At 41.8% G+C, this 25684-nt stretch overlaps 1 pseudogene; it reads left to right on the top strand.

Annotated features, from left to right (window-relative positions):
- The first annotated feature begins 290 nt into the window (after positions 1-290).
- LOC148010276 (uncharacterized) overlaps positions 291-25684 on the top strand; it is an 82257-nt pseudogene continuing 56863 nt past the window's right edge.

Raw genomic sequence — 25684 nt, 5'->3', positions numbered from 1 at the left:
AGAAGGGTAGGAGAAGAAAGAGAAGAAGAAGGGTGAGAGAGAAGAGAGAGAAGAGGAGGAGAGTCTAGGGGAGATAAATAGAGAGAATATAGGTTGAGAGAGAAAGGTTAAGAAAAACAAATAGGCAAAAATAAAGGGAGAAGGTGAGAGGTAGGGAGAGTGAATTGATAGTGAGAAAGAGAGAGATAAGGTATAGGGATAGAGTTAGATTTTGTTATCCTCCCTCTTGACTATCATCATCACCTTACCCTCTTGATATCATATCCACAATTTTTGGCTAGCTACTTACCATGGCCCCCAAGCATCGTGAAGAAGTCAAGACTGCGGGAGCTACCAAAGTTTCTCAAGGGACAAGTAAATATGGAATTCATGGTGCAATTGGAGCCGTTGGAATTGTGGCCATTAATGAAGCAGCGGGTATAGCCAACATGGGTATTAGAACAACTCCAGACCCCGTCTCACGGAACCAGGTTCTCCTTGGCCTAGGGAAGAAATATTGATTTCATTCCACCACATGAAATGATAAGGTTTTTGTAATATGAAAATGATAAACTTTCACTTAGTTTAGTGCATGATTTGTTAACTATAATTCATGGTTTACTTCCATGAGTAAAATAATTACATGAAATGTTAGTTTCCATTCATAGGATGCAACTGCACAGAAGCATAGAGGACTTGTCATCTATCTTGCATTCCACGCGGAAGATAGGTCTTGATCTTGCATACCACAAATAGGTTGTCTTATCCTATGATAGCCAATGTTTATGTTTGGAGACCGCATGAAATGTTAGGGTAAAATTGCATTTAGAATACTAACAGGTTCTTAGACTTTCATGGATCGCTTACAAGGAAAGATTTTTATGCATTATATGATTATCTTTTACCTATGTTAGAGCATAGAGGTGATAAGTGATTTGAGTTTAAACTTTTATATACTCAAGTCACATGAGACCCTCCTGCACTTTAGGAACAAGTACTCATTGCCAGATATAAAGAGAGTTAAAGATTGTTTAGGTTGTACTAATATATTAAACGCACCATGTGCATGCGAGATAAGTTTGATTAGAAAATTCTGCATAGCATCGCACTAAGAGAGGATGGAAAGAATGTGTGACAAGGCTTGCAATATATTTAATGTGCTTTAAAGATTACCAGGTATGTTAAAAGACGTGCATGAAAATTGAGGATTCACAACTTGGAACCCTAGGATAAAGCCCAAGGGAAAGAGAGATTCAAAAGAAGTTGATGATTAAACACATGTGCTTATGAGTTGTTTTTAAGGATCTTGTCTTAGATTATTGGAAGTGGATATCCTCCAGGTTTAAGCTAGGCTAGTAAGCTGACTCCAAATGGAATGTGGATCAGGCTTATGCTTGGTTGTTTTGAAAAGGATATTTCTAAGTGAATTGACTGGTTGCCTTGGTAAGAGGAGATCCTACTAAGGACAACTAGTTTATAAGCAAAGTGATTGCTTGATGTAGAAAATGATATTTTCTTGATTGGAAAAGGAAAGGGATGTTTTCCCTAGAAATTGTTGCTATGCTGGTCGCTTTAGCTGTGGTTGATTTCCTAAAGGAATAACTAAGGAAGGATGGCACTAACTACCCCCCCGCGAACTGCCAAACCCTAACCAATGGGATTGTGAATCCGCGCCCGGAATGTGGACCAAACCCGTCGCAAGAAGTCTCTCCGTGGAAATCAGCTGGCGTAGGACAACGCTTGGGTGCCAGTGGGGGCTCTGCCCGTAAATCCCAATGCCTGCGGGCCCTACACAAGTGTTCTACATGACTCGAGATGGGATCTCAAGGCCTTGATACTAGTTACAAGGCGGAATCTTGGGAGGATAAACCTTCGGGTTTTATTGCCGGGAGATAGAAGGATTTTTCTGCGGAGGCAAAAAGGAACACTTAATTCTCCTGTATAGGCAGGAGGTAAACCTTAATCTTAAGATAAGTTAATGAAGTGTTTGATATTGTTTTATCTTGTCTTCGTGTCAGTGTCCTACATTACGTAAAAGAGCCTGTGACTAACGGGTTAATCAAAGAAGCTGCTTTTACGTGTCAAACATAACATGGTAGGTAATTAGATAACTAAAACAACCCTCGAATGAAGCGTGGTGGATGTGACCAATGGGTCTATCCTACGGAAGAGTGGTCTCGGTTAGCCGAGAGCTTTCCTCAAAAGGAAATGTTAACAAGGAATGTTAGGGAAGGACAGACGATGACCTTAGACAATGCTGGTTAGAATCCTAATTCATACCATTTTATGGGACCGGAATGGGACTATGCCCTACGGGCAGAGAGGTCGAGCGATGCATCCGTCTCATTTTCCATTCTCTTTGAACCAAGTGCGGTATGAGTCTATTTGGGTCCAATTGTATCTACGCAAAGTGGAGCAACTGTAGACCAACCCTAGAAGGCTGTTAGGAAGACTCAACTGCTAGGAACCCAGACTTCAGGTCGATCCTAGTGGGAACGGCCGGATGAGTTCTGTTGCGGGGTAGACTCGAGAGACCCTAGTTGGCAAACCCTGTGTCATTCCTTGGGAGTATCGGGCGACGTCTTCTAGATTGATCTCTTGATGGGCTGCTAAGACGTGTCCCGTGATTTGAGGGACGGGCATGTTACAGTTTGTATCGGAGCAAAACTTCCTAATGATGCATGGTTGATTAATGTTCACATCATAGACATAACCTAAGTAACCTAAGTGGTATGGCTTGACTGTCAGGCACCTTCTATACCTATGAATGCTGACATGCAAGAGAAGAAGTTTCTTCTCAAGGAAATTAAGCCACCCGAGTTTGATGGTAAGGGAAGGACCGTCCAAACTGACACCGAGGTTTGGATCGAATCCATGGAGGATTACTTCGAAGCAGCAGGGACTGCACCCGCTAACCAAGCGATGCTCGCCAAACTGAAGCTTACCGGTGAAGCAAGACTTTGGTGGAAGCAATGATGTAGAGACCAATGGATCTCGGCAGGGTCAGTTACTTGGGAGAAGCTTAGAAGAACTGTGCGAGGGAGGTATCTGCCACCTGCCTATCGCACACAGAAGATGAAAAAATTCTATGAATTAAAGCAGCTTGGACCATCCCTTGATGCATACCATTCAAAATTCATCTCTCTCTTAAAATACGTGTCACAAATGGATATGGCACAACATGTGTCAAAGTTCTGTGCTGGGTTGAATCCACCCATAAACAGTCGATTGGAATCAATGCGCCCAATGGATTTGCAAGACGCATTGCTACGAGTGAATCCAATCGTCCAAGAGCTTAAATCAGGCAACTATGATGTAGATGACTCACAGGATTAAGACAAGAGGTGCCACAAGTGCGGTGAGGTAGGACACATCCGTAAGAGATGTCCTAACCGCCGATGTTTCCACTGCAATGAACTAGGACACATCCAAACAGATTGTCTTGAGTTGGATCTTGAGAATCAGGAACATGCGGTCAAATGAAGCCGTCTAAACTCTACATTTGGCACACATTATGGACCACATGATGATGAAGGCTTGGAGCCTGTTGTAACCTTTGAGGATGACTAGATATTGTTAAGAAGATCCTCTTGAGATAATAAGTCTTGTACTTGGAATAAATCCAATTGAACCCTATGAGTTGTGACAAGTTGTCATTTTAATAATTTGAGTAATCAGAGTAGCGTAGCGGAAGCTTGATGGGCCCTAACCCACAGGCTCTAAGGCCCAGTAGTGCTTGAATCCCCCAGGTCTTTTCGAGATGAGGACATCTCGATTCCTCTAAGGGGGAGAGGATGTAATATCTTCGTGCTCCCTGTAGGAACCCCTCCCCTCCCCCCCGCAAGGAGAATTTTCAAAAATTTTAAAAGTTTTTTTAACCCTCTCTCTCTCCCCCTGCCGATTCCATGGCAGGGAGAGAGAGAGAGTGGAAGTAGTAAGGAGAGGGGGGCATGCAGCTCCCCAAGTGCCGGGAGGACGTCGCCTCTCCCCCCCACACCACCTCTATTAATCCCCAATGGGGGCTCGTTGAGGGGGAGGGAAGCTCCCCCCTTCTTTGGACTATCAAGCGGTGCCTCCCCTCTAGTGCCATCAACTGCAACAGCCGCCCTTCGACTGATGTAGCAACGGCCTTAAGAAGATTCTCTTGACATAATAAGTCTTGTACTTGGAATAAATCCAATTGAACCCTATGAGTTGTGACAAGTTGTCATTTTAATAATTTGAAAAAAGTAGAGTAGCGCAGCGGAAGCGTGATGGGCCCTAACCCACAGGCTCTAAGGCCCAATAGTGCTTGACTCCCCCAGGTCTTTTCGAGATGAGGACATCTTGATTCCTCTAAGGGGGAGAGGATGTAATATCTTTGTGCTCCCCACAGGAATGCGCGCCCCCCCCAAGGAGAATTTTCAAATTTTTTAATTTTTTTTAAAACCCTCTCTCTCTCCCCCTGCCGATTGCATGGCGAAGAGAGAGAGAGAGTGGAAGTAGTAAGGAGAGGGGGGCATGCAGCCTCCCAGGTGGCGGGAGGACGTCGACTCTCCTCCCCCACACCACCTCTATAAAGCCCCAATGGGGGCTTGTCGAGGGGGAGGGAAGCTACCCCCTCCTCTGGACTATTAGGCGGTGCCTCCCCTCCAGCGCCGTCACCTGCAATAGTCGCCCCTCCGACTGATGTAGCAATGGCCCCCTCTCTCCATTTCTATAGCGCAACCCCCTCTTGGTGATAACAGTGGCCCCTTCAGTTGCTGTGAGCTCTTCCCCCCCCCCCCCCCCCCCCCCAACGGCAGTACGACAGAACGCCCCCCTCTAGCGGTAGCAACAACTGCCAACGTGGAAGCCTGATAGGGAAAACCCCCCCTCCGTTAGACCATCATTTGAGACCCCCCCATTCCGCCAAGCGACTGTGAGAAGAGAAGGTAGGAAGAGAGAGGAAGAGAAGAAGTAGAAGAGGAGGGAGAAGAGAAGGAGAAAAAGAAGGGTGAGAGAGGAGAGAGAGAAGAAGAGAAGAAAAGAAGAAGAAGGGAGGAAGAGAGAGAAGAGGGAGAGAAGAGAGAAGGGTAGAAGAAGAAGGAGAAGAAGAAGGGTGAGAGAGAAGAGGAGGAGAGTCTAGGGGAGATAAATAGAGAGAATATAGGTTGAGAGAGAAAGGTTAAGAAAAACAAATAGGCAAAAATAAAGGGAGAAGGTGAGAGGTAGGGAGAGTGAATTGATAGTGAGAAAGAGAGAGATAAGGTACAGGGATAGAGTTAGATTTTGTTATCCTCCCTCTTGACTATCATCATCACCTTACCCTCTTGATATCATATCCACAATTTTTGGCTAGCTACTTACCATGGCCCCCAAGCGTCGCGAAGGAGTGAAGATGGCGGGAGCTATCATAGTTGCTCAAGGGACAAGTACGGATGGAATTCATGGTGCAATTGGAGCAATTGGAATTGCGGCCATTAATGGAGCACCGGGTAGCCAACGCGGGAATTAGCACAACTCTAGACCCCATCTCGCGGAACCAGGTTCTCCTTGGCCTAGGGAAGAAATATTGATTTCATTCCGCCACATGAAATGATAAGGTTTTTGTAATATGTCATGATAGACTTTCACTTAGTTTAGTGCATGATTTGTTAATTATAATTTATGGTTTACTTTTGTGATTAAAATAAATACATGAAATGTTAGTTTCCATTCATAGGATGCAGTTGCACAGAAGCATAGAGAGGACTTGTCATCTATCTTGCATTCCACGCGGAAGATAGGTCTTGATCTTGCATACCACAAATAGGTTGTCTTATCCTATGATAGCCAATGTTTATGTTTGGAGACCGCATGAAATGTTAGGGTAAAATTGCATTTAGAATACTAACAGGTTCTTAGACTTTCATGGATCGCTTACAAGGAAAGATTTTTATGCATTATATGATTATCTTTTACCTATGTTAGAGCATAGAGGTGATAAGTGATTTGAGTTTAAACTTTTATATACTCAAGTCACATGAGATCCTGCACTTTAGGAACAAGTACTCATTGCCAGATATGAAGAGAGTTAAAGATTGTTTAGGCTGTACTAATATATTAAACGCACCATGTGCATGCGAGATAAGTTTGATTAGAAAATTTTGCATAGCATTGCACTAAGAGAGGATGGAAAGAATGTATTACAAGTCTTGCAATATATTTAACGTGCTTTAAAGATTACTAGGTATGTTAAAAGACGTGCAAGAAAATTGAGGATTCACAACTTGGAACCCTAGGATAAAACCCAAGGGAAAGAGAGATTCAAAAGAAGTTGAGTGATTAAACACACGTGCTTATGAGTTGTTTTTAAGGATATTGTCTTAGATTATTGGAAGTGGATATCCTCCAGGTTTAAGCTAGGCTAGTAAGCTGACTCTAAATGGAATGTGGATCAAGGCTTATGCTTGGTTGTTTTGAAAAGTATATTTCTAAGTGAATTGACTGGTTGCCTTGGTAAGAGGAGATCCTACTGAGGACAAGTGGTTTATAAGAAAAGTGATTGCTTGATGTAGAAAATGATATTCTCTTGATTGGAAAACCAAAGGGACGTTTTCCCTAGAAATTGTTGCTATGCTGGTTGCTTCAGCTGCGGTTGATTTCCTAAAGGAATATCTAAGGAAGGATGCTGATAACCACCCCCCCTCCCACCCCCCCCCCTCCCCCCCGCCGCCCCCCGAACCGCCAAATCCTAACCAAGGGGGTTGTGAATCCGCACCAGGAATGTGAACCGAACCCGCCGCAAGAGGTCTCTCCATGGAAATCACTTGGCATAGGACGATGCTTGGGTACTAGTAGGGGCTCTGGCCGTAAATCCCAATGCCTCCGGGCCCTACACAAGTATTCTACGTGACTCTGGGATCTCGAGGCCTTGATACTAGTTACAAGGCGGAATCTTGGGAGGATAAACCTTCGGGTTTTATTGCCGGGAGACAGAAGGATTTTTCTGTGGCGGCATAAAGGAACACTTAATTCTCCTGTATGGGCAGGAGGCAAACCTTAATCTTGAGATAAGTTGAGGAAGTGTTTAATCTTGTCTTCGTGTCAGTGTCCTAAATTACGTAAAAGAGCCTGTGACTAACGGGTTAATTAAGGAAGCTACTTTTACGTGTCAAACATAGCATGGTAGGTAATTAGATAACTAAAACAACCCCCGAGGGAAGCGTGGTGGATGTGACGAATTGGTCTATCCTACGGAAGGGTGGTCTCAGTTAGCCTAGAGCTTTCCTCAAAAGGAAATGTTAACAAGGAATGTTAGGGAAGGACGGACGATGACCTTAGACAATGTTGGTTAGAATCCTAATTCATACCGTTTTAGGGGACCGGAATGGGACTATGCCCTATGGGCAGAGAGGTCGAGCGATGCACCCCTCTCATTTCCCATTCTCTTTGAACCAAGTGCGGTATGAGTCTACTTGGGTCTAGTTGTATCTACGCAAAGTGGAGCAACTGTAGACCGATGCTAGAAGGCTATTAGGAAGACTTGACTGCTAGGAACTCGGACTTCAGGTCGATCCTAGTGGGAACGGCCGGATAAGTTCCGTTGTGGGGCAGACTCGAGAGACCCTAGTTGGCAAACCCCGTGTCATTCCTTGGTAGTGTTGGGCGGCGTCTTCTAGATTGATCTCTCGATGGGCTGCTAAGATGTGTCCCACGATTTGAGGGACGAGCACGTTACAGGAGTGATCAAGAAGACACCTTTGAAATAATGAAAGAGTGTATGAGTTAGACCTCAATACTCAAAGTACTAGACTCCACCAAGCCCTTTGAAATCTCCACAGACATGTCAAATTATGGAATTAGGAGAGTGTTGATACAAGATGGGCACCCCATAGCCTATGAATCCAAGAAGCTCACAGACATAGAAACTAGGTGGAGTACATAGGAGAAAGAGATGCTAGCATTTGATCCATTGCCTTAGAAAGTGGAAGCACTATGTACAAGACAAGCACATAGTCGTGTTCATGGACAACATATTGTTAGAGTCATTCCCTGGAATGGCAGGCAATGCCATGCAAATAGGTGCCACGTGGTAGTAGTCGAATTGTAGCAACAGTCGGACTACATCGATAGGCTACAGTTAATGCAGTTGACCTAATCATTTGTGGGCATTATTTTTAGCCTATAAATAGGCTGTGTTTCCAATAGTTTTGGCATATTGTGTCTCACAGATTTTAGCCTGCAGACTATGGAGATTGCTCTCAGGGCCGACCGAGATTGAGATCCTTGAGGTGGAGGCATACGCAGATATTCTCTTTGCACCTGTGTACAATTCTGCATCCTTATACAACATTCTTCACTGTAGATTTTTTGCATTTCACTGTCTCTCTCTCTCTCTCTCTCTCTCTCTCTCTCTCTCCCTCTCTCTTCTCTCTTTGTTCACTCTTTGTCATAGTCATTCGCTTCTGCATTGCTTTACTCTCACATGGTATTAGAGTATTGAAGGATTGGACCTATCTAAGGGGAGTTTTCAATGCGATACAAGGCTATGCTTTCAACATTCAAGTGTGAGCAGATGGGCTACACATCAGAATAAGGATGAGGTGAGCGTGGACATGCATGAATAGAGAAGATTTGTTGAAGTTGCTACTATTTGTGCTGTTAGAGAAGGAAGAAGGCTATATTTTTGGCCTTCAAGTGTAGATTTTAGATTTTCATCGCCTTCGACAGGTGAAGAAGGAGTGGGATAAGCGAACCACAACCCTAGCAGGCTGTATTTTCATAGTCAAAGGGGGTTGCTCTTTGTGTTTTTGTGCAGGCATTGTAGGTGAAGATGTCTTTTGAGGCCAAGACAGAGTTTCAGGCGATCATGGACTAGAAGGTGCCCATCCTACCTGCTCTTCCTTCAGATAAAAAGCTCAATGGTGAGAACTACCGCATTTGGCGAGTTATGATGCTTGCCATATTGGAGTCCTATGATTTGGCAGAGCTTGTTATGGAGGCTATCAATTTTCCTTCTTCACGAGACGAGTCCATGCGGGAGCATATCAACAAGCTAAGGTAACTTCAGATGTAGGTTCAAAACGTAGGGAAAGTGATCACTTCTGAAGACATGGCGATAACTCTTCTTTCACAGTTACCGCCTCACTTCACTAGTTTTTATTCTGCCTTGATTGCTTCAGGGCAGTCTGAGACTCTTCATTAGAAAGAGTTGGTTCCTATGGTCTTGGACCAAGAGGAGCAACTAAAAGGTTCCAATGCTTCAAAATGTGAATCTTTGGTTGATCAATCCTCTCAGAAGAAGGAGAAGGACCAAAAGAAGAAGAAGGAATACAAATCTAAGAAGGACAAATACAAGGAGTCTACTTATCCCATTTTGTTAAGATATTGCCAATCACACATGGCTTAGCCTCTTTGTATGGGGTAGTGTGGGCTGAAGATGCAGAATCCCATATGCACAATGGTGGAAAGTGCAGCCTAGTCTATTCCTATAAAGCATTGTACTTTCTCTCTTTTTGAATGCAATGCCATAGTACTTTTGTACTTCCAACAAAGTGTCTGTGTCATTGTCAACACAACACAAGATTGTGTTTATGAGTCTAAGTTTCAATCTTGGAACCTAATTCACTTGTGTGACAGTCACTCTGAATGTTTATGTCCTCATGAGCTCACTCTTCCTCTTTCAACCTCCATAGCCATGCTCTAGATCCAACATTTTAACATGGTATCAAAGCTCTTTGCATGCCTCAGTGGCAGCCACATATTTTGCCTCCGTAGTAGACAGTGCAACACACTTTTGTAGCATGGATATCCAAGAGACAGATCCCCTGTGAAGTTAAACACATACCCTGTAGTGGACTTCTTGTAGTCCGTATGTCCAACATAGTCTGCATTCGTAAAGCCAACGACAGATGCCTTTTTCTTACCAAAGCAGATGCACAAATCCTTTGTACCCTTGAGGTATCTCATAATACCTTTGACTGCTTCCCAATGCTTCTTGCCAGGGTTTGCCATGTACATGCTAACTGTAAAAACATGGATCTAGAACATGGCTTGAGGCAGAAGCTATGGAGGTTGGAAGAGAAAGAGTGAGTTCATGAGGACACTGACATGACTGGCTATTACACAAGTGAATTAGGTTCCAAGAAGATGGAATCTTGGACTCATAAACACAATCTTGTGTATAGATTGACAATGACACAGAGACTTTACTAAAGGACAAAAGTACTATGACATTGCATTAGAAAAGAGAGCAAGTCCAATGCTTTATAGGAAGCTGGATGGTAGCACTTCTCCTACTGTGCTTATGGGATTCTAGTCATGAGCCCTCATTGCTCCTTCCAAAGAGATTGAAGTAGGTGTGATTGCAAACATCTCAATACCCATCCTCAATCACAACCAGAAGTACAATGCGTGTAGAGGCTTTAGTAAGAGCAACACCTGTAAAGTGTGGGCACACCATATACATGGAAAAACACCAGAGGCTATCACAAAAAAGGCTAAGTGTGGGTATTACAAACATGATGGACATCCAGAGGCTGTAACAAGGGCCTCACAAAGTGTTTAGAGGCTGCAATACAAGGCTACATGAGGAGTTTACAAGCTTATGTTAAAAGCATTAGGGCTAGGCAATACAAGGCTAAAAAAGTCTATGCGAATAGAAGGACTGATGAGGTTTGTCCTTCTCCTGGTGGTCTCTTTGTTCTTCTTCTTCTTTTGCTCTGTGTTCTTTAATAGCAACTAGATAGGCCTTTTGGGACCTCTTTTTGGCATGGCAAAACTTCTCGGTGTGTCCGGTCCTTTTGCAAAATTCACAAAAACGTCTGTCCTTCTTGCCTTTGTAAATGTTGCCAACATATAATGCTTATTCATATCTAGAGGTGCTTGGTTCTTCCTTAGTTTTTAGTTTCTTTACCTCCTCTAACAGTGATACCTAGATATCAAAAAGCTTAGGGTTTGGCATATTGATTAGAGTTGTTGACACATTATTATATTCAGGAGGTAAAATTTTGAGCAGAACAGCAATGCAAACATCTTCTTCCATTTTAATGTTGATTCCTGCAAGCTGAGTTAGAAGTCCTTCCATGTAATTTAGATGTGTGGCAAGTGATGTGCTGGACTTCATTTCAAGCCTGAAAAATTCAATCAAGAGACCATACTTTGACGACTTAGATTGTGCACGAAACAAAGTGTCAAGTCTCTTCCATGTATCTTGTGAAGCATCACAGTTATCCATATGGTGGATATAGTTGTCATCTAGCTCCAGTTTGATAATGGCCTGAGCCTTATCATCATTCTTCTGCCAAGTGACTGCAAGGTCTGCATCACAAGGCTTCTTCTCTTTGCCACTGGTGATGGCCCAAAGACCCTTCTTCATTAGGATGAGCTTGATGCGGGCTGCCAGGTGTGAAACCCGACCCCTTTGAAGTGAACTGTCAAAGAGTCCTTGCCCATGCTAGAGTTGGAGGATCAATAGCAAATCAATCTTCAAAATTCTCAAATTTCAGCAATAGAAGACTTGATCTTGAGTGTACTTGATAAGCACGTGCCAAAAGACACTAGATGAATAGTATCAACAGATATAGATGCTTGTGGCTCGAAGCTTGAGACATTCGGAATATCCCCTCCTTGATTTGATGCTAAAAAAAGTGTTGGACAACTTCAAATTCAGTGGATCAGAGTGGCAAAGGCTTGGTTTGAGTGTCAGGAGAGAGAGAAAATAATGGAAAGATGAAGCTTTGAGTTCTTGGCTATGGCAGTCATAGTTAGGGTTTGTAGGGCAACCTTGTTTTTCATAGATTGTAGAAGCTGTAGTGCGTCATTTTTAAATTTTTTTTTATAGAAATGAAGCTTACTTCATGGGCTATCAGTGCCCTATGATGACAATATACATCGCATTGTGTGGAGAGAGATCAGGGCATATGACTAGCATGGGCACAGTTCTAGACAACGTGATGAAATTTCAACAATGTTGAAGCACATGATGGCCAATGTTGCACTCTAAGATGTCAAGAACCAGCACCTTGATTAGAGAAACAAGTACCTAGAAGGAATCATGAGCTGATATGGGTTGGAGTGGAGATATAAGAGCTCCAAGCAAGGTTGGTACTGCCTGGCTAGGGCTACCATGGAAGGTTGGTGAAGATAGAGTAAGAAAATGAACTCATTGGTTGGACTTGTGAGCAGAGTTGGAGAGAGGTTGGAAGGGAGGTTTATTGATTTGAAGTGATGTATGCCATGCTCACCATGGCTCTGATACCATGTAAAAACATGGATCTAGAACGTGGCTTGAGGTAGAATCTATGGAGGTTGGAAGAGAAAGAGTGAGTTCATGAATACACTGACATGAATGACTGTTACACAAGTGAATTAGGTTTCAAGATGGAAGCTTGGACTCATAAACAAAATCTTGTGTATAGATTGACAATGAAACATAGACTTTACTGAAGGACGAAAGTACTATGACATTGCATTAGAAAAGAGAGGAAGCATGATGCTTTATAGGAAACTGGATGGTAACACTGCTCTTACTGTACTTATGGGATTCTAGTCATGAGGCCTCATTGCTCCTTCCAAAGAGACTGAAGGAGGTGTGATTGCAAACATCTAAACACTAACCACTCCCACTACAAAGGCAATGTCAGGACATGTAGCAACCATATCATACATTAAACTACCAATGACTGAAGCACATGGAATCTTTTCCATTTCAACCTTCTCATCATCAGATGCAGGGCTGTTCTTTGCACTGAGTTTCACATATGGAGACAATGGAACTCCGATTGCTTTCCTCTCTTTCATATTGAAATACTGCAAAATCTTTGGATACATACTCGTGCTGAGATAGATAGAGTAACCCCTTTGATCTATCTCTGAGTATCCACATCCCAAGAATGTGATTGGCATCACCAAGATCCTTCATGTCAAAGCTGCCATGAAGACTTTGCTTCAATGAATCCAAGGCATGAGTATCCCTGCCAGCAAAATCGACATGTCATCAACATATAGAACCAAGATAATCAGGCTGCCATCTATTGCCTTCTTGGTGTACAAGCAATGATCAACTTGACTTCTTTGAAAGCCATGAGATTGCATGAAAGTATCAAACTTAGGATACCATTCCCTTGGTGCCTGTTTCAACCCATACAAACTCCGTTTTAGTTTACAAACCAACGTCTCTTTGCCTTTAGCAACAAAACCTTCAAGTTGCTGCATATATATGTCTTCATGTAGATCACCATGTAAGAATGTAGTCTTTACATCCATCTGTATGAGCTCCATATCTTCAACTGGAACCAAGCCCAAAATGGTTCTTAGAGTAGTCATCTTGACTACAGGAGAGAAGATAACATCAAAGTCAATTCCTTGTTTCTGCTTGTATCCCTTTGCAACTAACTGTGCTTTATACTTTGGCGAAGAATGAGAAGCGATCTTCACCTTGTAAACCCACTTGTATGGAAGAGTTTTTAGCCCTTTAGGCAGCTGCACCAAGTCCCAAGTACCATTATTATCAAGTGATTCCATTTTTGATAGCATGGCCTTGAACCACTTCTTGCTGTCCGGTTTAGTTATTGCTTCCTTGAAGCATGATGGCTCACCACAATCCATCAACATGACATAATCTATATTATACTGCATACCAGGAATAAACCTATTTGGTTGCCTTGAAGATCGGGTTGACCTACGCAGTGAAGGTTTTGCATTTGCTGGATGTTGGGCCTACAAATCTACATTTATAGGTTGTCTTGAAATATGAGCATGTAATTCTGCATGTACAGGTTGTTGTCATGAAATACGAGCCTACAATTCTACATGTACAGGTTGCTGTCCTAAAATTCCAGCATGCTGTCATAGAAAAAGCTATCCTAACTGCATGTTTTCAAGCTAAAACTATATGTATCATGGGCAATACCTTGCTGGTCATTTCCAATACCGTTTCTTGCATTTTTAGGAGTATTTACAGTAGGTATACGCTGCTGTCCCTAGTAGGCATAAACTACTATCCACCAACAAGTATATCCTCCCTGAAAAAACAACCCTCTTGACTTCCTCAGTCTTCTCGGGCTGCTTATGTATGCGATATTCACGGAAGATGATGTCATTTTTCTGTACTATCTTTCTCTTTTTGGAGTCCCATAGTTTGTACTCCATCTCACCCTCATCACCGTATCCTAGGAATATTACACGACTTTGGTTCTAGTTTGTTGCATTCTTCTTTCCATATATGTACAAAAGCATTGCAGCCAAACACTTGCAAATGAGCATAATAAAGTAGCTTGCCCGACCACTCTTTTGTAGGGACTCTCCCCCCAAAGACATGTCTAGTGACTTGTTAATCAGATGAACGGTTGCCATAATAGCCTCTGCTCAAAAGACATGGGGTAATGCAGCATGAGACATCATCGTACGGACCTTATCCTGTATGGTCCGATTCATGTGCTTTGCAACTTTGTTCTGGGTGGATTATGAGGGGAAATGAGCTCCCTCTTTATCCCCTTGTTGTCACAAAATGCCTAAAAGGCTTTGGAGACATACTTCCTACCGCTATTAGAGCAAAGACACTTAAGTGTCTTATCAGTTTGGTTCTCAACCAATGCTAAGCATTTTTGAAACCTGTCAAGCACTTCGTCCTTGCTACGAATAGGGTAAACCCATACCTTTTGTGTAGCATCATCAACAAATGTGACAAAGTATTTCTTTCCTCATGGAGATAACCCTGGCATCTGACATACATCAAAATGTACTAACTCTAGAGGCAAAGATTTCAGTGAAAGAGACTTTTTATGAGATTTCTGCGCATGTTTACCATAAACACAATGATCATAGTGCTCAAAATTAGCATAATGAAGACAATGCAAGTAACCCAAATGAGAAAGTACTTTCATTCCTATTTGACTCATGTGTCCTAACCGGCCATGCCACAAGGAAACACTTGACTGCTTGGTCAATAACGACAACATGGTCACGCATACTAGATACATGAAGTGGATACAAAGTATCACTCTTGCAACCTCTGGCAATATCCCTAGATCCCTTATAGATCTTCCATTTCCCATAACCAAAGGTGGTATAAAAACTATCATCATCTAGATAATTAGTACTAATCAAGCTCTTCTCTTGAGCTATGGTACATGTTGATCCGCATTTTTTACAAACTGGATTTCTACCACAAAATTTGGCCATTACCCGTATCAAGAGCCTTACCCATAGCTTAAACCCTATATCTTATCACTTTGGGTTACTCTTCAAGCACTAGGTATGCTACATTGCTTCTCGGTTATGATAACTCTAGCAAGTGGAAAAACAAGTTCTTAGGAGGGATATCAATGTAAAGGGTAAAAGGGATGGGTTATCTTAGTGATGATGGAAATGGATTACACCTAGGGGTTGAGTGAGTATATAGATTTTTTTCAAAGGACTAACCTCCAACTACACTTGGGTTCCACCTGCATCACCAAGATTTGGGATCTATCACCATCATTAGAGGACACCTCACCCTTATACACAAGTCAATGTCCACATCATAGTGTCATTTGGATCTTACACAAAAGCTTACAAGCATGGACCCCCTCTGTCACATGCTTATATGCATTTATATATATATATAAGGAATTAAAGTCAAAGCAGATTTTGAAAGCCGTTTTTAATAATTTTAGTAAATCCTAGGAGAAATCGAATTTCAAAAAAATTCTCGCGTAACGTGATCTATGACTTGGTCTACAAAGTTGCAGAAGAAACTATTTTCAGATTCTTCACCGTTTTGAAGTTACAAAGGTGTAGACTCCTGGCTGCTGCTGCAGGAATTTTCTTCTCTCTTTCACCCTTATCATATCAACTTCCTATTTTATCTTTCTTGTAAATATATTATAATAATGTGCTTCGGGAACCACCTCTTGTAATCTAGTTTCCTTTCTCTAGCTTGTCTACCACCACCCTTGGCTTCTTGCATGATGACTAAGGTGGAGACTTGTCCCATCCACTATTCTCCATATTATCAAAGATGCTATACATCATCTAAGATTATGCTAATAAAAAATATTATCTTAATTTAATCTCTCACGGAGGCTATATAAGGTGCCCATGAAGATGTAAAGACACACAATCATAAGTACATGAGAGCACTCTAGATCACCAAGCCCAAAGGAGAGCCACTAAGAGCATATTATGCAACATCCTCATGCTACTCCATCTCTTTGAGGTAAGCTATAAGTGATTCTATTTTTTTATATAAAATTCCATGAATATATAATGGTAAGATTCCTCTACCTCTTCTCCTCTTGTCTCCCTCTATTCTCATCTCCCTTCCTCTCTCTTATATTCTAATATGACATCTAGATCATATGGTGTCCAGATCATATGTACTCTCTTCTAATTCTTCCTCTACATTCATACTTAAACTTATTAAGTAAGACTTGTCATATGCTCTATTGATAGGAAATCTTTATTTTCTTCTATTATATATATATTCATGAGAGAAATTAGGAGCCATAATCTCTCTTAACCTTCCATTATCTTCAGTTCCCTTAAGATGGGCTACAAATTCTCTCTTGTGAAGTTGCATTTTGGTTCTTTCCATTCACTTAGGAAAGGGATGTCCTAGCCCATCCTCCCTTTGGCTAGGTGGTGCCCTTATTTAGCTCTCTTAGTGAGGATTGGAGGCTGGGTGGGTAAGAGGCAACTCACTCATATTTTCAGCTCTCAATGCCTTACATTTTGAAGAGTGAAGATAGATCTATGTTGAAACTGCAGTTGCACACTACTAATGCCTGCAATGTCATATGTGTAATTATCCCCAAGATGGACAACACCATGTCAACCTCCTGTATAGGCTGTAAACCACTCATAGTGAGAGGTGACATGAAAAGAGGCACCTGAATCCAAAATCCAAGTGTGAATGTCATCATCCGTATCGACTATCAAAGCATGTGCACTAAAACATGAAGAGACAAAGAGTACATCATTCCCATTGTCACTCTCATGGCTAACTACATTTACCTCTTTGATCTTTACACTACTCTTCTTAATAGGCTGACTCTCTTTCTTCTCTTCCTTTTGCTGTCATCCGTCTTCTTTCCCTTCCCTTTCTCTTTCTTCCATTTATAGTAGTCACGTTTGAACTGACTCTTCTTGCTATAGTGATGGCATTCAACATCCTTATTACGTGATTTACTACGTCTCTTGTTATCAGATTTACCTTTCTATTGTAATCTACCCCTAGTATGCAAAGCACTAGAAGACTTAGTAGATGAATTGTTATGTCGATTCATTTCTTCCATAAGTAGAGCACTCTCTACATCAACATACAAAAGCATAGCATTAGAATTGCTCATAAAAGTCTTGAAGGTATCCCAGCTCTCTGGCAGAGTGCAAAGCAATAACATAGCTTTGAACTCATCATCAATATTGAACTTCAAAGGGGCAAGTTGGTTGAAAATGGAGTTAAACTCACTAAGGTGAGTAGACATTGCAGTATCCTCTTTCATATGCAAATCCATGAGTTTCTTTAGCCAGTAGACTTTGCTTACGATACTCTTTTGGGCATACTATTCCTTCGGTCGCTTCCGAATGTCATAAGTAGAATCCAACCCTTCAATGTTAAACATCAAGGCATAAAAAATCTATAGCTCAATGGTCAAGCATGCAAGCTCATTCAGCTCATCCCAGTCGTCCTGCTCTACATCAGCTGGTTTTGTTCCCTCTACTTTAATCGTCTTTGCTTGCTTCTTTTGCAACAAGATATTATATCACTGCCTTTGCCAAACTAGAAAGTTGTGTGCTCCTTCAAGCTTCTTAATATGTATAAGATGATTGTCACTATTGTTAGCCATGATTCACAGCCAAATAAGTGTATGACAGTAAATGACAGCTAATGCCAATCAATGGAAGCTCAAAAATCCACTCAGTAGTATGTTAGGAATATCCCCAAGTATGTAACAAGAAAAACATACATTAATTTATTGCCCAAAATGCCTCAAAAGCATTAAATGACAATAAACATACCAATTTCATGACAAAAACAAAGTGCAGTCTTGAAATTCTTGATAATATAGGTGGTTGTCCTGCAATTCAGGAGTGCAGTGACATTCAGGAAAAATCGTTCTTGAAAATTTAGAATTAAAATAACCTCTTAGATTAACTGAGATTGAGCTCTAAAGATCATGCAATAGTGCTCAAAACATCACCATAATGTTTTTGCATAGAAACATATCAAATTTCCTAACAGTGAGGTATGTTGTCCTAAATATGCAGGAAACTATCTTGAATGTACAGCAATAGACCTGTAGGTAAAGCTGATCCAAAAATGAGCTTTAATCACTTCTCAAATGCATTACAAAATCAAATCCAAGCATGTAACATCAACTATAAGCATGAATACTTGGTTTAGAATGCCCGAGACCAAGTCTAGAAGCAAGATGTAATGCATACACAATCAAAATATCATTTAGCCTTGTTATTCCATAGCCAAATCTTTGGTTAAACCAAGCAAAATGATGACTCTAATCACCCCAAAATGATCTTTAATCATGGACATAACATCTCCAAGTCATATAGCACCAAATGGGCATAAGATAGTCATCACATAAGTGAATCATAAGTATTATTCATTCAAGAAATAGTTGCTGCCATGTTTTTAGCCACAAATATGTCTACAAAATGAGCAAAATCCTTGCCAAGTTTAGCTCAAAATGGTCTCAAGACAATGCCACATGGTTCCCAAATCATCCTGCAGCATCAAGATACATCCAAATAGCTATCATATGAGCATCAATCTCAAGAGAGCAGGTACTACCCTGTTTATTATAGATGTGAATACTGTGTATTTCAAGACATGAAGCTAAAAGTATATCAATCCCAAGTGTAATACTACACTTCGATGCTCAATGCTAATCATTAGATGCAAAGTCTGGAGCACAACCATGATGCCAAATGAAGAGGAGTAGCTGCTGTAGGTCTTGAGCATGCTGAAAACAAGATTTGCATGCCCACACTGATGGCGCCTTTAGTCTTGAAGAGATTGGAATGCTGGTCCAAGTGTTGGAGATGATGGGGAGGGTCACCAAGTGGCCAAGGATGACTACCAACAAGATCAAATGAAGAGGGAAGCTTCAAGCTTCAAGAAGAAGCTTCGAACCTTGATGCGCTGCCTCTAGACTCTTCACAGTGAACTCTTCTTTAACTTCAAGCTCTTGCACTTGAAGAAATGTCAAGCTCTTGATTGCCTGAACCAAGCTCTATTACCACTTTGTTGAATTAGCTACAATGGAGCTTATGTGTAGAGATGCAGGTTGAGAGAGAGAAGAGATAGAGACACATGATTTGTGGTAGTGAAGAGTGTGCCTCAATAATGATTTAGATAGGTATATGCACTATTTACAACCTGACCCTTACGGGTGAACACATGCACTACCCTTTATCCCAATAGCTTTCTTCTGGGGGTTTTTTTCTCTACTCAAGGTGTTGGTTCCTAACACCTCAGAGTGCAACATTGGCCACTGTATGCTTCAACATTGCTGGAATTCATCGTGCTTCAAAACTATGCCCATGCTATTTGTACAGCCTAACCTCTCTCCATGCAGTGTGATTCGTCATGAGAGTTTAGGGCAATTGAAGGTCTATATTATTGAGAGTCATTTTCCTACCACGTTAGTAGTGCCACGTGGCTGCACTCGTGGACTATCTGGACTGTAGTTGGTTGAATTAAATATAGCCGACGTAGCTATTTCAAGTATTTTCTCAGGCATTCTTTTTAGCCTTTTTAAGGCTGAGTTTCCAACAGACTTCTACACTTGTATTTGATAGATTTCAGCCTACTGGTGATAGAGACAGCACTCGGGGTTGATAGAGATCGAGATTCTCAAGGTGGAGAAATACACATATATTCTTTCTGCACCCGCATATAATTCTACATTCTTATACAACATTCTTCACTGCAGATTTTTTGCATTTCATTGTCTCTTTCTCTCTCTATTCACTCTTTGTCATGATCATTCACTTTCACATTGCTTCACTCTAACATGGTATCAGAGCATTGAAGGATGACCTATCTGAAGAGGAGTTTTTAGCGCGACACAAGATCACGTTTTCAGCATTCAAGTGCAAGTAGGTGGGCTATGCATTAGCACAGGGCTGAGGCAAGGGTGGGTGTGCAAGAAAAGAGAAGATTTGCTGAAGCTCTGCTGCTGTTTTTTTGCTATTAGAGAAGGAAGAAGGTTATGTTTTTGGCCTTCAAGTGCAAATTTTACCTTTTCATCACCTCTGGGGTTGAAGAAGGTTCAGGAATCAGAGACAAGAGCCTTAGCAAGTTGCATTTTCACAGTTAGAGGGGGTTTCTTTTGTGTTTGTGTAGGCATTGCAGGTGGATGTCTATAGAGATTGACGTGGAGTTCTAGGTGATCATGGACCGAAAGGTGCTTGTCTTACCGGCTTCCAAATTAGATCAAAAGCTCGATGGTGACAATTATCGCATATGGCATGTGATGATGTTGGCCATATTAGAGTCTTATGATTTAGCGGAGCTTGTGATGGAGGAGATCAATCGGCCCTCGGTGAGAGATGAGTCCAAAGTCTCTTCAAGTGCTTGTATGGAGTTGACCAAAGCCCCAGTCTCATTAGGACAAGCTAAATGCTAGTATTCGTTCTTTTCTTTTTCTGTCTTGTACAACAGTCGTGATAGCCCATATTGAGCACTTGACAGTGGCTCAGGAGATATGTCTGGAGCTTAACCAGATGTATAATTGGATGACTCTTATGAAAAGGGTTTCTTTGGAGGTGCAGATGCGGACCCTATCTGTGAATAAGTCTTCTTTCCTTTAGGAACACTGTCAAGAATCGCCTGATGGGGGGATTTGCTTGAGTTGCTATGCAAAAAAGCACTGTATACATAAGAGGAAGCTCACTCAAGAACACAAGAAGAGAGATGGAGGCCAAAATGTTTTCTTGTTGATTTTTCTTCTTCTTCCACACACTATACAATGTACACAAAGTATAGATAAGATACAACATAAAGGAAAGTGGCCTTCTAAGTCAAACAGTGCATAACCGACTACACTAATCGACTGGCATTATATCATTGCTAGCTGTAGGTAGGTGTAACAAATTAGATATAATAAGTGATAAGACAGTGGCCATGTGAGTATCATAATGACCACAAACGTGCTAAGTGTAGATGTGCGAACTCATCTAACCAGGCGGTCCATCATCAATGTCCGCACGTGTTGAGCTTGCCATCTCAACACTCCCCCTCAAGCTCAATTCTATCTCTGCAACTCGAAGTAAGCTTTGAAACTTTCAAATCTTCTCTGCACCCAATGCCTTTGTGAAAATGTCAGCTATCTGATCTTGTGTGCTAACATATACCAAGTCAATCTCTCCTGCAAGTACCTTCTCTCTCACAAAGTGGTAGTGCACCTCAATGTGTATTGTCCTAGCATGGAACACTGGATTCCTAGCTAGCTGTATGCTTCTCATGTTGTCACAATGAATGACAACTGGAGTATCTCCCTGCACGTCCAAATCACCTAATAATTTTTGCAGCCATACCACCTCACATGCTGCCATAGTAGCACCTCTATACTCAGCCTCTGTACTCGGTAAAGCAATTGTAGGTTACTTTTTGCTGCTCCATGTAACTGTTGCACTACCAAGGGAAAACATGAATCCACTCGTAGATCTTCTATCTGATATGCTAGTAGCCCAATCTGCATATGTGTATCCAAAGACCTGTACATCCTTACTTGTCTCATGAAAAAAGTCCATAATGTAAAGTGGACTTCACATACCTCAATATACGTCTAGTTGCATCCAAATGAGGCTTTAACTCTACTTCTCACAAATTTTTTAAGACTAGTTAGACCTGCCTTAGGGATGCTTTGTGAGGGTCTTAGCATTGGTTCGAAGCAAGACTCTCACGAAGGCAGCAGACAACATTGGTTCTGTATGCGAAAAAAATTGCAAAGCAAGATTGTTATGAATCGGCCATGAGGAAGGAGATCAACGCCTCTGAGAGATCTGAAGAAGCCGGGCCTTGCGCATGATTCGCTACCTGCTTGAGTTAGCGTGACGATCATCGCGCCATCGTCTGTTCCCTCCAGCGCAAATCAACACACGATGCTCGTTCTAATAAAGTAAAGCATCATCAGAGTCCGCTAGATTGCTAGCGCGAAACAGGCCCATGGCCACACATCATTATTAGACCATCAAGTCGAGAAGGACTGCTCGTGAGCTTTACACAGCACTACACCAAGCAACCTTTTTCACTGATTGCTCAATGGTACATGTAATATGCAACCTATTTGTAGATAAACCTTATGTTTGCTTCTTGCAAATACCTCAAAACTTACAGATTTGCAATCTGTACATGTGTATCCACTTTTAGTCAATACTGTCGAAATCACAATGTATCCTAAAACTACTGTCCGCAACTTTGCGGCTCTAAAACGGGGCCTGAAACGGCCTCAGACACCCAAAATAACAGTAGGAAAGCCCTGAAGGAGCAGTTAGCTGAATATACAGTGCTCTGCTCGCACACCAAATCTCACAGCAATTGGAGATTTTTGCTCGAGCCTGCTTTCAGTGCCTCCACAGGCACTATCCAAGAGAGAGAGTGGAAGAATGGGAGAGCTTCTTACTCGTTGCTTGCTTGCTTGGACCTTGCTTCTTCTCCTTCACTTTAGCCTTCACAATCAACCTCTCTGAGTGGCGTGGCTCTGATACCATGTCAAGAATTGCATGATGGGGGGATTTGCTTGAGCTGCTGCGCCAAACAAACACTGTATACACAAGAGGAAGTTCACTCAAGAACACAAAAAGAGAGATGGAGGCCAAAACGTTTTCTTGCTGATTTTTATTCTTCTTCCACACAGTATACAATGTACACAAAGTATAGATAAGATACAATATAAAGGAAAGTGGCCTTCTAAGTCAAATAGTGCATAACTGACTACACTAATCGAGTGGCATTATATCTTTGCCAGCTGTAGGCATGTGTAACAAACTAAATATAATAAGTGATAAGTCAGTGGCCATGTAAGTATCATAATGACCACCAACGTGCTAAGTGTAGACTTGCGGACTCATCTAGCTAGGCGGTCCATCATCAATGTCCACACGTGTTGAGCTTGCCATCTCAACAAACACATCAACAAGCTTCGGTAGCTTCAAATTCATGTTCAAAATGTGGGAAAGCCCATTTCCTCTGAAGACATGGCGATCACTTTATTGTCCCAGTTGCCGCCATGATTTGGTACATTTTATTCATCTCTTATTGCTTCAGGATGGGAGTTGTCTCTTCGGTGGGAAGACTTAGTTCCTATGGACTTGGACTAAGCGGAACATTTGAAGGGATAGAATGCTTCTGAATTGGAGGCTTTGATTGATCAAGCATCTCAGAAGAAGGGGAAGGACCAAAAGAAAAAGAAGGAGGACAACAAATCTAAGAAGGACAAAGAGAAAGAATCTACTTGCCATATTTGTGGTAAGACCGGCCATTGGAAGAAGGATTGCCTCGACAAGGACAAGAAGGATACGAAGGATTCTGGAGCGATAACTGCACCCTCATTAATTGCTTTTCTACACTTAGTGATCATTGAGAACTCTACACCGAAGACTTCTGATGCTGTGTGATGACAGCTCCCTAGGCTCGAGAGTGGATTATGGACAATGGTGCCTCATGACACATGACTCCTTCAATAGTGGTGTTGCCCATTTGCAACCCTCGCATGGATAGATTCTCATAGGAGACAACTCTTCTATATATATTGCTGCATAGGGTGAGGTGCATGTGATTCCAGATGGACGTGGTGGTACCCACACTTTTGAGGTGTTGCATATGCTAGGTTTAGGGTATCATTTTCTTTTGGTACATAAGATTTGTTCTCTTGGTCTCTTAGTGGAGTTTGAGAGTGATGCTATATTCACAATCTTGATCATGGATCAAGGAAGGTTCTCTCTTCAAGGTATGAGGAGAATGGCATCTACAAATTAAAGTCTTCTTCCACTCTTATCTCTCTTCTTTTTATCTCTTACACATTCCGATCCATGGCATGCTTGGTTTGGCCACCTGAACTATGAGTATCTTTAGAAGGTGTTGCGAGGATCGCTTGTTTGAGGTTTGTAGTGATGGGTCTGGCACGGAGATCAAGACAATCAGCTGTTACGCACAGTGAGAGATAGAGAGAGTGAGAGAGAGAAGAGTAGAGAGTGAGTACATTTGTAAGTACAATGATGAGTGAGTACCTTTAGGTTTTTAGATAGATATATATGTGTAAGTACAAGTGCTAAGGGCGTGTTCACACCCAAGCACATTTAAAGGCATGAGGTCTTTATTTCCAAAAACCTCCCACCTAAAGGAAACGTGCCTTTAGAGGAGAAAAGAATCAGCTAACTCTAGGTATGTACAAAGCTGAAATACATATATCTATCCAACTCCCATCATCTGTCGGCAATGAGCAAACTGCTCTGTTGGAAGACCCTTCGTGAGAAGGTCTGCAGGGTTATCATTTGTATGCACTTTGACAAGCTCAATGCTCTTGCTGTCAAGTACATCTCTAATGAAGTGGTACTTCACCTATATGTGCTTTGTCTTTGCATGAAAGACAGGATTTCACGCTAGCATGATAGCACTCTGACTATCATAATGGAGAATAGGTAACTCTGTGATGCCAAGCTTTCCCACTAGACATGAAAGCCATAAAGCCTCCTTGCATGCCTCAGTGGGGTAGCCACATACTTTGCCTCTGTAGTAGACAATGCAACACACTTTTGTAGCCTGGAGATCCAAGAGATTGCTCCTCCTGTGAAAGAAAACACATACCCAGAAGTGGACTTTCTGCAGTCCACATGACCAACATAGTCTACATCCGTAAGGCCAACAACAGACGCCTTCTACTTTCCAAAGCAGATGCACAACTCCTTTGTGCCTTTGAGGTATCTCATAATACCTTTCACTGCATCCCAATGCTTTTTGCCAGGGGTTTCCATGTATATGCTAACCACTCCCACTGCAAAGGCAATGTCAGGACGTGTAGCAACCATAGCATACATCAAACTGCCAACACTTGAAGCATATGGTGTCTTGACCATTTCAGCCTTCTCATCATCAGATGCAGGGTTGTCCTCTGCACTAAGTTTCATATGTGGAGGCAATGGAACCCCAATTTTTTTCCCCCTCTCCATATTGAAATGCTGCAAAACCTTGGAGATATACTCTTGCTGAGATAGATAGAGTAAGCCTTTTGATCTATCTTTGAGTATTCGCATGCCAAGAATGTGATTTGCATCACCAAGTTCCTTCATGTTAAAAATTCCATGAAGACTTTGCTTCAATGAATCCAAGGCATGAATATCCTTGCCAGCAATCAGCATGTCATCAACATACAAAACCAAGATAATCAGGCTGCCATCTGCTATCTTCTTGGTGAAGCACTGATCCACTTGACTTCTATGAAAGCCTTGAGACTACATGCATGTATCAAACTTATGATACCATTCTCTTGGTGCTTGTTTCAGCCCATACAAAGTCCTTTTGAGTTTATATACTATCTTCTCTTTCCCTTTTTCCACAAACCCTTTAGGCTACTGCATATATATGTCTTTATGCAAATCACCATGTAAAAATGCAGTCTTTACATCCATCTATATGAATTCCATATCCTCAACTGCAACCAAGCCCAAAATGGTTCTCAATGTAGTCATCTTGACTACAGGAGTGAAAATCTCATCAAATTCAATTCCATGCTCGTACTTATACCCCTTTGCAACCAAT

This window comes from Lygodium microphyllum, chromosome 30, assembly GCF_053477565.2.
Source record: "Lygodium microphyllum isolate KBCC chromosome 30, Lygodium_microphyllum_v1.1.10, whole genome shotgun sequence".
NCBI lineage: Eukaryota > Viridiplantae > Streptophyta > Polypodiopsida > Schizaeales > Lygodiaceae > Lygodium > Lygodium microphyllum.
This window is presented reverse-complemented; position numbering and strand designations above follow the sequence as displayed.